We start from the raw sequence: 12652 nt of genomic DNA, 5'->3' as shown, positions 1-12652 counted from the left end.
ATAAAATTTTTGGGGTAGCCAACACACAGATGATATAAGCCTGCATGTGCTACTGTTTCCTAGAATCTCTGAGTTTTCCTCTAAATTCTCCACGTGGAGGGAAATTCCACTTCTGTCTCTTGACAGCTACTCAGAACAGGTTGGGGATCCCTGGGGACCCATATTGTCCCCTGAGTATGGCAATGAGATCAGCGGCCACTGCTCTGGCTAGGATGTAAATCCTGAACTGGGATCAGAGCACTGGGATTCAGATTCAGGTTGGAAGCCTGTTACATCATCAGGCCTCTTGATTGGCTTTGCTCCACTAGGAGACCATTGTGCTCATTGGTCACCAAGTGAGTGAAGTGCAGTAAGGAGAGCCACATTGTCACTGGGGGAGCACTGACGGAGACCTGAGGCACATTGCTGCCCTGCTGGCTCCACTCCACCTAGACTGAGAATTCGCTAGATGTATGTATTAAAATAGATGGCTCAGTTACCCTTGGGGACACTCTTGGCTTCTCAAATCTTGCGTTGCCAAGTTGTGTGATGTGTGCACCACCGCTGTGGGGTTGCAGGGCTGGCCTCTTACGTGGCGTGTAGAGGGTCCCCGGGTGCTGCTGCTGAATCGTGATCAAAAAGCCAGTTTCTGCTCCCACGTCAGTCTGCTGGGCTTAAACCCCCCTCTAAATCCTAGACGGCCTATCCACTCCCCAGGAAATGTAGAACCCGAAGACCTAGGCACATTTTTTCATTTCCTCTTTAAATGAACACAGTCTCTTTAAAAGTTTTATTTGCATACCGATCCATGGTTTGCACAAGCGGTTTGAATTTTAAACAGATGTGTGTGAACCACTGGGAGTCAGCCTTGCAGGTCTTAGTCCAGCTTTGCAGTGACTGACTTTAGGGGTGCGGTGGTCATCCTTGGGTAGACTAGCTGTGTGCATGCCATTCCATCCAGAGCCCTGAAACCCCAGCTGGGGGCCAGGAGAGCTCCCTTTGGTCCAGTGGAGTTTTCTAGCAGTTGAGCATTGTGGCAGGAAGTACTACCATCTCTCAGGCTGCAGCTTACTCATTGCCAGGGACACAAATTTGTGGTATCTGGAAAACTTTAGGTGAAAGGTTAGTTTATGATACCCTAAGTCTTTGACAAGTCTTGTAAGGTTCCTGCTTCCTAATTGTGGACCCAGTTTAACGATGCTCATAGAAGCCAGATTCAGTTAGATTACTTCAGCATGTTTAAATGTTGTCTACCCAAAACTGACTGGGAAAATATTAGATAAAGCAAACAAAACTAATGATTGAAAGCTAGGAGAAATGAACTTAAAAAAATCACCAATAGTTAAATGTCTAGTATTATGTTTCAGGGAGACCAGGGACTTGCTTTTCTGCTTGGCAATTGTGTTTTCATTTTTTTTGCTTGTTTGCAATGAATATATAGTGTCTTATGAAAATGTATATCCAAAATATAGGAGAATGCAAAAAGAATTGCAATATCTAGGCAAAATGGTTTATTGAGGAGGTTTGAAAAAGAAATGGCTTTATTTGTTCGAAACACCATTTGGGAATTTTGCTGTGCCAAAATCTGGCATATTGGTCAGATTCCATGCTTTTCAAGTCACTTGTAATTTTGAAACTCTCTTCTCATATTGAATGGAAAATTTCCCTCCCCCTCCCTCTCTCCCTTCCTCTCTCCCTCCTTCCGTCCCTTCTTTCCTCCCTCCCTCTCTCTTTCCTTCTTTCCTTTCTCTCATTCTTTCCTTCTTTCTCTCCTCTATTTCTCTTTCCTTTTCTCTTTCCCCTTCCTTCCTTCCTTCCTTCCTTCCTTCTTTCCTTCCTCCCTCCCTCCCTTGCTCCCTCCCTTCCTTCCTCCCTCCCTCCCTTGCTCTCTCCCTTGCTCCCTTCCTTCCTTCCTTCCTTCCTTCCTTCCTTTCTTATTCTGCTCCTAGGGCTTGAATTTAGAGCTTGGGTACTTTCTGAGCTTTTTTACTCAAGGCTGCTGCTCTACCACTTGAGCCACAGCCACAGTTAGAGCTTTTTGGTGGTTAATCGGAGTTAAGACTGTCTTAGAGTTTCTTACCTGGGCTGGATTTGAATTCTGACTCTCAGATCTCAGCTTCCTAAGTAGCTAGAATTACACATGCGACCCACCAGTATCTGTCTTTCCTTTCTTTCTTGAACTGGTAGGTAGACAGGGAGGAGGGATGTCTTAGGGACTAATGTCTGTGGTAATGCTCTTAGATTAACTAGGGTGGGATAAAGGAAAGATATTGTGATTAATAAAAAAAATTTACAATGGAGTGTGGCACACTTGGATCACTATAGTAATACTCCTTCAATAGTGAATCAGAAGGCTCAGTGGCTTCCATATTGCAATCCCCAATTTGAAGTTCATCACTTCAAACTTTAAATTCTGGAGATACAGAGCTTAGAGACTCACTTCCTCCCTCTTCCTTCTTCCCATTCCTCTGCAATGACTTTATCTAGCTATGATTAACATTCCATAAGTCACCCATTAAAAGTGTATACTTCACCGAGTGTCTGTGACTCACACCTGTAATCCTAGCTACTCAGGAGGCTGAGATCTGAGGAGTGCGGTTCAAAGCCAGCCCGGGCAGGAAACTCTGTGAGAGTTTTATCTCCAATAAACCACTCAGAAAACCAGAAGTAGCACTGTGGCTCAAGTGGTAGAGCTCTCACCTTGAGATGAAGAGCTAAGGGATAGTGCCCAGGCTCAGAGTTCAAGCCCCACATCTGACAAAATACTTCACTGGTTTTTATTATATTCACAGTTATCTCATTACTTGTCTATAGCTAGAAGTTGAACGTTACTTCCGCTCACATTTCCCACTAGGGAGAACTTAGGCATGTGGTTCTAACCTAAAATCATGGAATGCTGGGAAACGAAGCCTCCTAGGTGCTTATGATGGGCACAAGTCATTATCTCCACCCACACATGACGTTCACTTGACTGATGGGGGAGTCCATCTTTGAATGCAGGTTGACTCATCCTCATCCTTGTCCTCCTCCTCCTCTTCCTTCTGTGCTTCCTTCATTTTTCCCCTTCTTCTCTCTGTCACTCTGCCTCTGTCTGTCTGTCTGCCTGCCTGCCTGCCTGCCTGTCTCTGTCTGTCTGTCTGCCTGCCTGCCTGCCTGCCTGCCTGCCTGTCTGTCTGCCTGTCTACCTGCCTGCCTGCCTGTCTGTCTATCTCTCTGTGTGCTTGTATTGGGGCTTGAACTCAGGTCTCACTCTCACTTGACATTTTTGCTCAAGGCTGGCATTCTACCACTTGAGCCACACCTCTAGGCTAGTACTTTGTTAGTTAATTGGAATCTCAGAATCTCATAGATTTGTCTCTCTGGGCTGGCTTCAAATGAGGATTCATAGATTTGTCTCTCTGGGCTGGCTTCAAATGAGGATCCTCAGTTCTCTGCTTTCTGAGCAGCTCGCATTACACATATGAGCACTTGGCTTCTACTTCTTTTATATAATGAACGTTGTGGACTATTTTCCAGATATGGAATTGTAGTTGTTATGTAGTGGGGAATGAATAAGAAAGTCAGTTCTTCTTGCATTGCATTTCAGGTTGGTAGTTTTTAGCTTGTTTGTTGTCAGCCCATAAAATCACTATTAAGTTTCAGCTTTTGATACAGCTTTTGGCAGAGAATAGACTTTTTTGTTAAGTTTCATTATACTTTTGATGCTAGAAATTCTGTTTCAGTGGTGCTAATCCAATGATGTTTATTTTTGAGAATAACAGTTCAATATAATAGCAACAGGAGAGACCACACTGACTTTTTTTTTTTTTTTTTGGTTGGTTGTAGGGCTTGCTCTGGGAATGGGTGCATGGGTACTGTCCTTAGCTCTTTAGCTCAAGGTGAGTACTCTTCCACTTTGAGCCACAGCACCATTTCTGGTTTTCTGGTGGTTAATTGGAGATAAGAGTCTCATAGACTTTCCTGCTTTGAACTGCAATCCTCAGATCTCAGCCTTCTGAGTAGCTAGGATTACAGGCGTGAGCAACCGGTGCTCAGCCATACTGACTTTTAAGCTCAAAAAGTGCATAATCTAAGTCAGGTACTAGTGGTTCACACCTGTAATCCTAGCTACTTAGGAGGCTGAGACCTGAGGATCATTGTTCAAAGCCAACCCAGGCAGGAAAGTCTACGAGACTTTTATTTCCAACTAACCACGAAACAAGCTGGAAGTGGAGTTGTGGCTCAAATGGCAGAGCACTAGCCTTGAGCAAAAGTGTTCAGGACAAGCCTGAAGTCCTGAGTTTACGCCCCAGGACTCGCAAGCCCCCTGTTTGCCCCCCAACAAAAAAGCTCATAATCTGAAAAGAATGCTGTAAGTTGAGGATGGAAAGTATGCCATGCCAGTGTGGTACTTGTAACTGGACTTTACACTATCATGGGAACTTCTCTGGATATTTTCAGAGCTACACATTTGCCACCCCTTGAACTTATCTTTTTCTTGTCTTTGAATGTGCTTCTAAAAATTATTACAAAGATGTTGTACAAGGGGGTAACAGTTACATAAGTCAGGTTAAAAACGACGTTTCTTTTTGGACAAAGTTGCCACTTCCCTTACTTTCTCCTAGTTTTTCCCTCTCATCCTTACCCACAAATTGTATGGTTCATTTTCAGTACAGTGTCTACTAGTGAGGACCACTGCTACGTGAATTTATCTTAACAAGTGATAGCTATTAATTTGTGCTTCAAGAGCAGCAGAGGAAGGGTAATGTGAATTTCATTTCACTTCTGAAAGGCAATGTTTGATCATACAATGTTTAAGAAGTATAGTGAAGCAGTGTCGGTAAAAAGCTAAACCATTATGTGGGTGGATTTTATTTTATTTTTTTACTTTGTGTCCTATTAAGTATAAAATGTGACCCTATATTTTGGTTTCCTTGGTCTTTTTCTGGTTTGTTGAGTCCACTGGTGCTTAAGATGATGATTTAAATTAGTTTTAATGTACTTGAGTACTCAAGCATACACAGCTTTGAAGCCACTGAGAAAAAAAATGATTCCAGCTATGAGACTCATAAATCAGAAGAATGAACATGGAAAACTCCAAATGAGCCTTGAGATCTAATTTCAAGCACCTTAATGGGATTCCTTTTTTATTTTTGGTTTAAGCTTACTACAACCACGGTCTCTAGTGCCTGGACTCAGCTAAAAAAAAATCTAGATATAAACAGAGAATAGATATTGGGCTAACACAACGAAGCCACACATGTTCTCTCTTAATTGTCCATATTTACAGAGGTAGAAATGCATGGATGTTTAAAGACCAAGCACACATTATCTAAGGCAATTGTGGCAAAGACTATGAAAGAGGCACAATGTTTTCCACTCAGCATGTAATTACACTGCACTGCTCACACTTACTTCAGGGTGATCTTTCTGAGCACAAATGCTTTTCAATTAAGAGACCTGGCATGCATTTTGAGAAAACACTAAACACATCCCTCAGAACGGAGAAAGGCCACTAGACTTCAGACCCATACTCACCAAGAGGAAGACAGGTTATTCCCAGCCCTTTGGCAGACTAGTCTTGCATTCAGTCATTTATTTGTTTTGTGTCTGTATTGGGGTTGTAACTCAGGGCCTGGGTGCTGTCCCTTAGCTTTTTCACTCAAGGCTGGAGCTCAACCACTTGAGTCACAACTCCATTGCCAGCTTTTTGGTGTGGACTTGGAGATGAATCCCATGGATTTTTCTGTTGGGGCTAGTTTTGAGATGTGATCCTCAGATCTCAGCTTCCCGAGTAGCTAGGATTACAGGTGTTATCTACAAGCACCTTTCACCCAGTTCTTTTTAAAAATGTTTATTGTTATTATAAATGTGATGTACAGAGGGATTATAGTTATATAATTCAGGTAAAGAGTACATTTCTTTTTGGTCAATGTTACCCCTTCCCTTGGCACCGAGTTCTTTAAAGAAAGAAAAGAAGGAAGGAAAGAGGCAAAAGACCCTTGGAATATGAAATCCAAATTCTTCTAGATGTTGGTTCAGGCAATTTGACAAATTCTTCCCAACGTCTCTCTTGGACAATGTGCACGAATCTATTTAAAATTGTATGCTCGATTTCTTTGCTACCTGTTTTACCTTTCTACTGTTCAGGTGCTAAAAATGGGGATTATTTAAGTGAGTTTGCATGCTGTGACAGACTTGGCATGAAAATTTGGGAGTCTGAGATTGTGGCAGAAGCAGTCTGAGGGGAATTAAATAATCGCGGGGAGACTCAGGGATGATGGTGCAGTGGGGGCTCATTTTTCTTTTTAATTTCTCCTGTTTGCCTTAGAACGTTTTGGAATCCTAGATTCTCTATCTCTGTAGGGATATTTACATTTATGGAAGTTTTATTCTGACTTTAGTAGTATGTTGCTTTTAATCAATATTGAAGATAATTTGAGGTGAGGGGCAAATGATGGTATCATTTGGGGTTGTACTTTACTTATTTTAGGGGTGTAGGTGTGAGATCAATGTGGATGGGGCATACAAGGGGAGGGAGAGAAATAGAAAGTGCTGTTGACTTCACTGAAGCTGAAATGCAGATTTGTCCAGGTGTGTGAACAAGGGCATTTTTTTGGTTTTCAGGCTTTAAAAAACTTAGTTTTGGGCTGGGAAGGTGGCTCAGTGGTAGAGTGCTTGCTTTGTATGCATGAGGCCCTGGGTTCGATTCCTCAGTACCACATAAGGAGAAAAAGCCAGAAGTGGTTCTGAGGCTCAAGTGGTAGAGCGCTAGCCTTGAGCTAAAGAGCTGAGGAACAGGGCCCAGGCCCAGAGTTCAGGCCCCATGACCGACAAAAAAAAAAAGAAAAAATTAGTTTTACTGTAAAGGTAATATATAGAGAGGTTACAGTTACTTAATTAAGGTAATGAGTACATTTCTTGTTGAACATTGTTACCCCCTCCCTCATTTTTCTCCCGCTTCCCCTTAACCCCCCCCGCCCCCCTGCCCCAAGTTATAGAGTTCATTGCCAATCAAGCGTCTTATGGGTATTACTGTTGCATTGGTTTACCCTTTGAACAAAGGCATTTAAAAAATATGTGTAGGCTTTAAAAGCAAAGTGGTGAGCAATAGAATGGATTCTATTTTTACTTAAAAAAAAGTCAGGATGGTTGCCGGTTTTCAAACCAAAAATATACAATATTTACTAAACTGCTGTTTCATAGCAATGAGAATTTTCTTGTTTGGCAGCTTTGAAACTGGTATTATTTTGATACTCTCTTCTCAAATAGCTCTTGTAGACAGCTGAATGAATGAATTGGAGCTATGTACTTGGTTGAACCAGAGGAGTTCACAGAACATCAGCAAAGGTGTGTCATTTTAGACACTGGAGTTGGTGGGGACCAGTCCTTTCTTTAGACTGATGATTGAGGAAGGTGAAGAGAATACAGTTTAGTCTGTATTGAAGAACAATTTCATTTTCAACCAAGGATACTGTTTTTCTTGTAGCAATCATGTCCTTTCACACATCCATTCACCCAATCAATCTACCCATCCATCCCATTTTCTGGTACTGGGGTTTGAACTTGGGCCTCCTGCTTACTAGGCAAACATCCTACCATCTCTGCCTGCTCTTAGGCATTATCTGTAATCCTTTGGTTCTCAACCATCTGCAGACCAAGTACCCATTCTTGTCATTTCTTCTGGACAAGTGTCCAGATCTCTTTCAATCCGGAAGAGAATGTTAATTTCTAAAGAGATAAGTAAGTCAGACTGTCTGCCTCAGAGTTTCTGCTGCTTTCTGAGATGGAGCAATGAGGAGACCCTTGGTTGTGTATATACATGCACGCACGTGCGCGTGCGCGCGCGCGCACACACACACACACACACACACAGACACACACTAGAAGTTCTGAGCTGAGAGTTTTCTCAGGCCTTCTAGTTTTAGGGTTCTAGCATAGCACATAGATTTCTGTTCATAGAACAGTTGTAGAGAACAATAATGAGTAAGGTAAGCTTCTATTTTTGTCCCTGTTCCTCATCTGTTTCCCTTTTGTATCCATAAATGCAACTATTTTCTTCCACCTCAATCTCTCTGGGTTACTCATAGGCCACTCTTCTGTAAAGACCTCCCAACAGCTTAACCTCCAAAAGAAACTCTGGGAGTGTGCGGTCTCTCGATTGTGCTCAGAAAGTGAGCGCAGCATGTGGGACAGAACATGACTCATGGAGGTGACCTCACTGTGCTTGCTTTTAAACTTCTGCAGTGGAGGCATAACCCACTTTGGACAGAGGTTTTTCAGCCAGGGTTGGGCTTGCCTTTGACTCAGTGATGTGTCACATTCTCTCTGCCGGAAACTCACATTCTTAGCACCAGGCATCATAGCCCTGGCTAGAAACCTTTTGGAGAGGTGTTGGTATTCGCTGGATTTATTATTTTTTTTCCAACTGCCTACAAAAAACAAACTCAGAAATTTCGGTGAGTTTTTTTCTTTCTTTTTTCTTTTTCCTCTTGAAAAAGATTGTTGGAATAGTTTGTCATTTCCCCATCTGGTGGTGGATATAGTTGCTCTGCCAAGGGCAGTTTGCTCAGAGCCATGGCAAGGTGATTGTGGTCCTGCAGGAAGGGTGACATAAACTGGGGCAGTGTGCCTGTCGGCCACACTGGTGCTAGGCAGTGGGTGGTTGTCTGGCCATGGCTGGTAGCCACAGGATCTCTCTTCAAGTGTGGCTAGGATTTGCTTGAAGAAGTCTTTTGAGGTCTTTAAGTGATGCCTGCCCAATTACTCACCCTAATGGGTAACTCTTTACTGTTGAGTGATTTTGTGACAAGAAAATGCCTAGACTTGCCTGTTCATCCTGGGAGCTTCCCAGAAACCTATGGGCTACGCCTCACTTAGAAGAAATGGAGCCCCTAACTATTCTTGGCTCATTCTGCTAGCTTATGGGAAAGGTATATGCTGTGGGAAGAGCAGGACCCTTTTGTTTTCAATTCACATGTCCGGTGCAAGTAACTTCTTGGAAACAGAGACAGGCCTATCTTATGCTATTTCCCATGATGCTTAGCTCAGAGGGGACCCACTAGAGAAGGTGGAGTGGAGTGAAACTAGTTTGGCAGTCAAAACTTCAAGCTGGCCATGAACTTTAGGATGTTGGCCCATATAATCCATTTCTTTGAATATCTTGCTTTCTAATTACCAGGCTGGAATGATAATTTCTCCAAAGCAGATTTTATTCTTGCTATTTATCAGAAACATAACTCGTTGCTGTTTCTCTCTTTTTTTGTTAGATGATTCTGGAATTCTAGTGGGGTCTTGTATTTACTAGGCAGATATTCTACTACTTGCCCCCAATAATTTTTGCTTTAGTTATTTTTCAGATGGGGTTTATTGGTTGAAATGGGGTCTTGATAATGTTTCGTCTGGCCTGAACTTGAACCATGCAACCATGAAGTCATGATCTTTCTGGTTTTTCTTTCCAAGTAATTAGACTATTAGGAAGGAGCCTCTATGCCCAACCTATTAATTCTATAAATACATGTGAGTGTCCTATCTCAAGTGGAGTTCAGCAGATGTGAGTGTAGCTTGGAGAGTGAAGATATTTTTCCCCCAGAGTTCCTTGTGACTAAAGTTAAGGATCTTTATGAATTCATTTAACCACTGTTTAAATGTGCAGTGCTGTAAAGACTGAAGAGTTAAGGCCACTTTCCAGCCCATAGCCTTGATTTGAGGTGGGTTCCTGGCTACTGGCTAAAGGTGCCATCTAAATCTCACTAATTTGGCCTCCCCACAAGGCAGCCCCAAAGCTAGCTAGCTTTCCCCAGAGTGAGCAAGTGCAGGGACAGTGGAAACACAGTCCTTTGCACCCCAGCATGTGAAGTCCTAGCCATCATTTTTGTCATGTTCCAATCATTGCAAATCAGTCATTTGGTTTGCCCTTACTCTAGAACATGGGATCATGTAAGCGCCTTTGGACTGCCAGGAATGGGAATTATTGGGAGCCATCTTGGATGATGACAGCATAACATCTAAGAGATGGGCTGGAGAATGTGTTCTGGAGCAAGAGCAGGGATCGTGGAAAGATAAGCAAAGAATTGGAGAAAATAGAAGTATCATGGGATTAATGTATAGAGTAGGTAAGAACATGGTAACCAATAAATTGTAACTCAAGAGGCTTAGAGTGACAGACTTTTTCTTCCTCATGCATATACTTGGTACAGGTTGCCTTGGGCTCTGTATCATATAACTACTCCTGAGATATATTCATTGCAGGTCATTTGGGGATTTTTCTCCCTGTGGGATTTTCCCCTGTGGGACCCAAGGTGACAGAGCAACCATGATCTGAAATACCATTGGTTACCATGGCAAAGGGGAAAAAGTGATGGAGAAGCATATATTAGCTCTTAAAAAGTTCACAGTCAACTTCTGTTATTTCCTTTCCCATTTCATTGGCCAATTTACATCATCTAGCTTGTCCCCACCTTAATGGGGGTGAAGATGTATATCTCTACTGCACATCCCAAGAGAGGTAAGCCAGAGATACATGACAACCCCGAGAGAGTAGTCAGTATGTCAGCTTACATGAAAGAGGCTGAACATGCAAGAACATTGAACAAGGTGTTTGAGTTGGCAAGAGTGGTGCAGTCATTGGTCATTAATTATGGTTTTTGCCAAGGCAGAGGTTGTGGGAGGTGATGTACACCCAGATTTTAGTGAGCTGAAGAGTTTAATGTGGAGACAAGAAAGTTGAGAGAGCAAGGAGGAAAAACTTTCAGACATTCTTTTTATCAGGCAGAAAGGAGCTTGAATTGCCAGTCTTTCTGCATTCTTTTTAATTTAGCCATTGACTGGAGTCATGGTGGTTTAACTTTTTAAAATTAGCTATAATTATGCATTAGGTACATGTCAACACATTTTTCCTTAACTGTAAATTACTCAATTTATGCCTTGACAATAATTTCAGAAATGACCAGTGGGACTGAATTGAAAGAATTTTTGCAAGTTTTTTTTAGTAGCATACATAAATAAGCAACTATTCTTTTTTATGATTTTTCTCATAGGCCAAAAAAATAGGTTATTGTGCAAGCTACAAAACTTTTTGAAGAAACTTCCTATGCATTTGTTGCCTATTTTTTAAGTGTTTTATTTACTGTTTTTTGGAGGTTTGAAAATAATTAAATCTGATTCCATCCGTAGTTAACTCTCTTCCATGAAGGTTTCCATTTTTGTTCAAGCAGGATATATGCAAAAAGTTGGTAAATTGTAAGCAATATTTTTGTTTACTGTCCCATTAATCTTGTGGTGAAAAAATAATGTTATGTCCATTTCATCGATGAGCTAATTTGATTTAATGGTCTGAAGTCAAAACCTGGATAATCCAGATTAGAATGGAGACATATATTTGACTTCACAGAATTTAATTTATTAATTTAATTTTCTGTGCTGGAGAATGAGCCTAGGGTCTTCCTTATGGTAGGCAAGCATTCTCACACTAAGTTAAATTCCTAGCTCTTAATATTACACAATTGAAAAAAATAGATAAAATGTATTATGTAGTGAACTATGTACTTAAGTAAGTTGGTGCTTCATTAACACTGAAGAATTCATAGAAAATAGTTATATGTACACAGGAGGGCCCATTTGCCCATGTGTAACAATTGGCACAAACTCTGAACTCCTCTGACTCTTTCTACTTCCTCCTCTAGAAGTTTCAACTGATTATTCTTTTACTTCCTCTGAGTACTGAATTAGGTACAATAGAGTTTCAGGTAACAGAAAAAGTGATTTTTGAGCACCTTTAAAATTTCTGACAAATGCCTGTAACTCCTTTGGAAACTGACCTTGAACAGAATGGCCTAGGATGGCAAGGAAGAATTGATTCAGATATTTTGAATTGCCCCCACATTGCATATTTTGGTGACCTACTGAGATCTGACATATGAATAATTAAAAAATTGTGGAGAGAAAAATTTTCTGAAAAGCACATATTTGCTATGTATAGTTTGATTTATTACTAATTTGGTATTGCAGTTGTTAAGACTCAAAATGTAAAACTTAGTGGGTTTATTAGTATAATTTAAAAAGAATTGTCTTATATCTGCCACAAATATTTATTTGCTGATTCTATCAAAGATATTGATAGTATTTAGCTATGAGAGTTATACTTGAATGATGTTCATGAAAAATCCCTTCCTACTTTCTTGGCAAGATACAAGAAAGATAGACTGTAAAAATAAACCTTTATGAGCCTTATGGATGTTGGAACCAACGTCTGACTTTGAAGTCACCAAACAGCATGTTACTAGTTTCCCTATGTTACTGGGCATTATGTGTGTTTTTCTGTGTGGGTTATTAAATCTAATACTCTAAGTAAGCTATGTAATCCATATTTTGTAGAACATATGGTATTCTAATACAAAGTCCTTTTGTTTCTGAGTAAATTGCTTGAGTAGACAATTGCTTCTTTGGCTTCCATTTTCTTTTTTTCCCTTAATTAATAGCATTACTTCCCTCCCCCAGGCACTGTACCTTTTGGGGCATCATTATATATGTTGTTCAATATGCAGAAATAGCTAATCAAAACTTTGTCAGTTCCTAGTGCAATATTAATTAAACCTCTGATTGAATTGTTGTTATTGTTACTGCCTATGTAAAGTAGTAAAATAATAACAAAAAGGACTGGGTGGGGGATAGGGTTAGAGTTATATATTTTGGG

The sequence above is a fragment of the Dipodomys ordii genome, unplaced genomic scaffold, assembly GCF_000151885.1.
Source record: "Dipodomys ordii isolate 6190 unplaced genomic scaffold, Dord_2.0 Scaffold20, whole genome shotgun sequence".
Taxonomy (NCBI): domain Eukaryota; kingdom Metazoa; phylum Chordata; class Mammalia; order Rodentia; family Heteromyidae; genus Dipodomys; species Dipodomys ordii.
Note: the sequence above shows the minus strand (reverse complement) of the source record.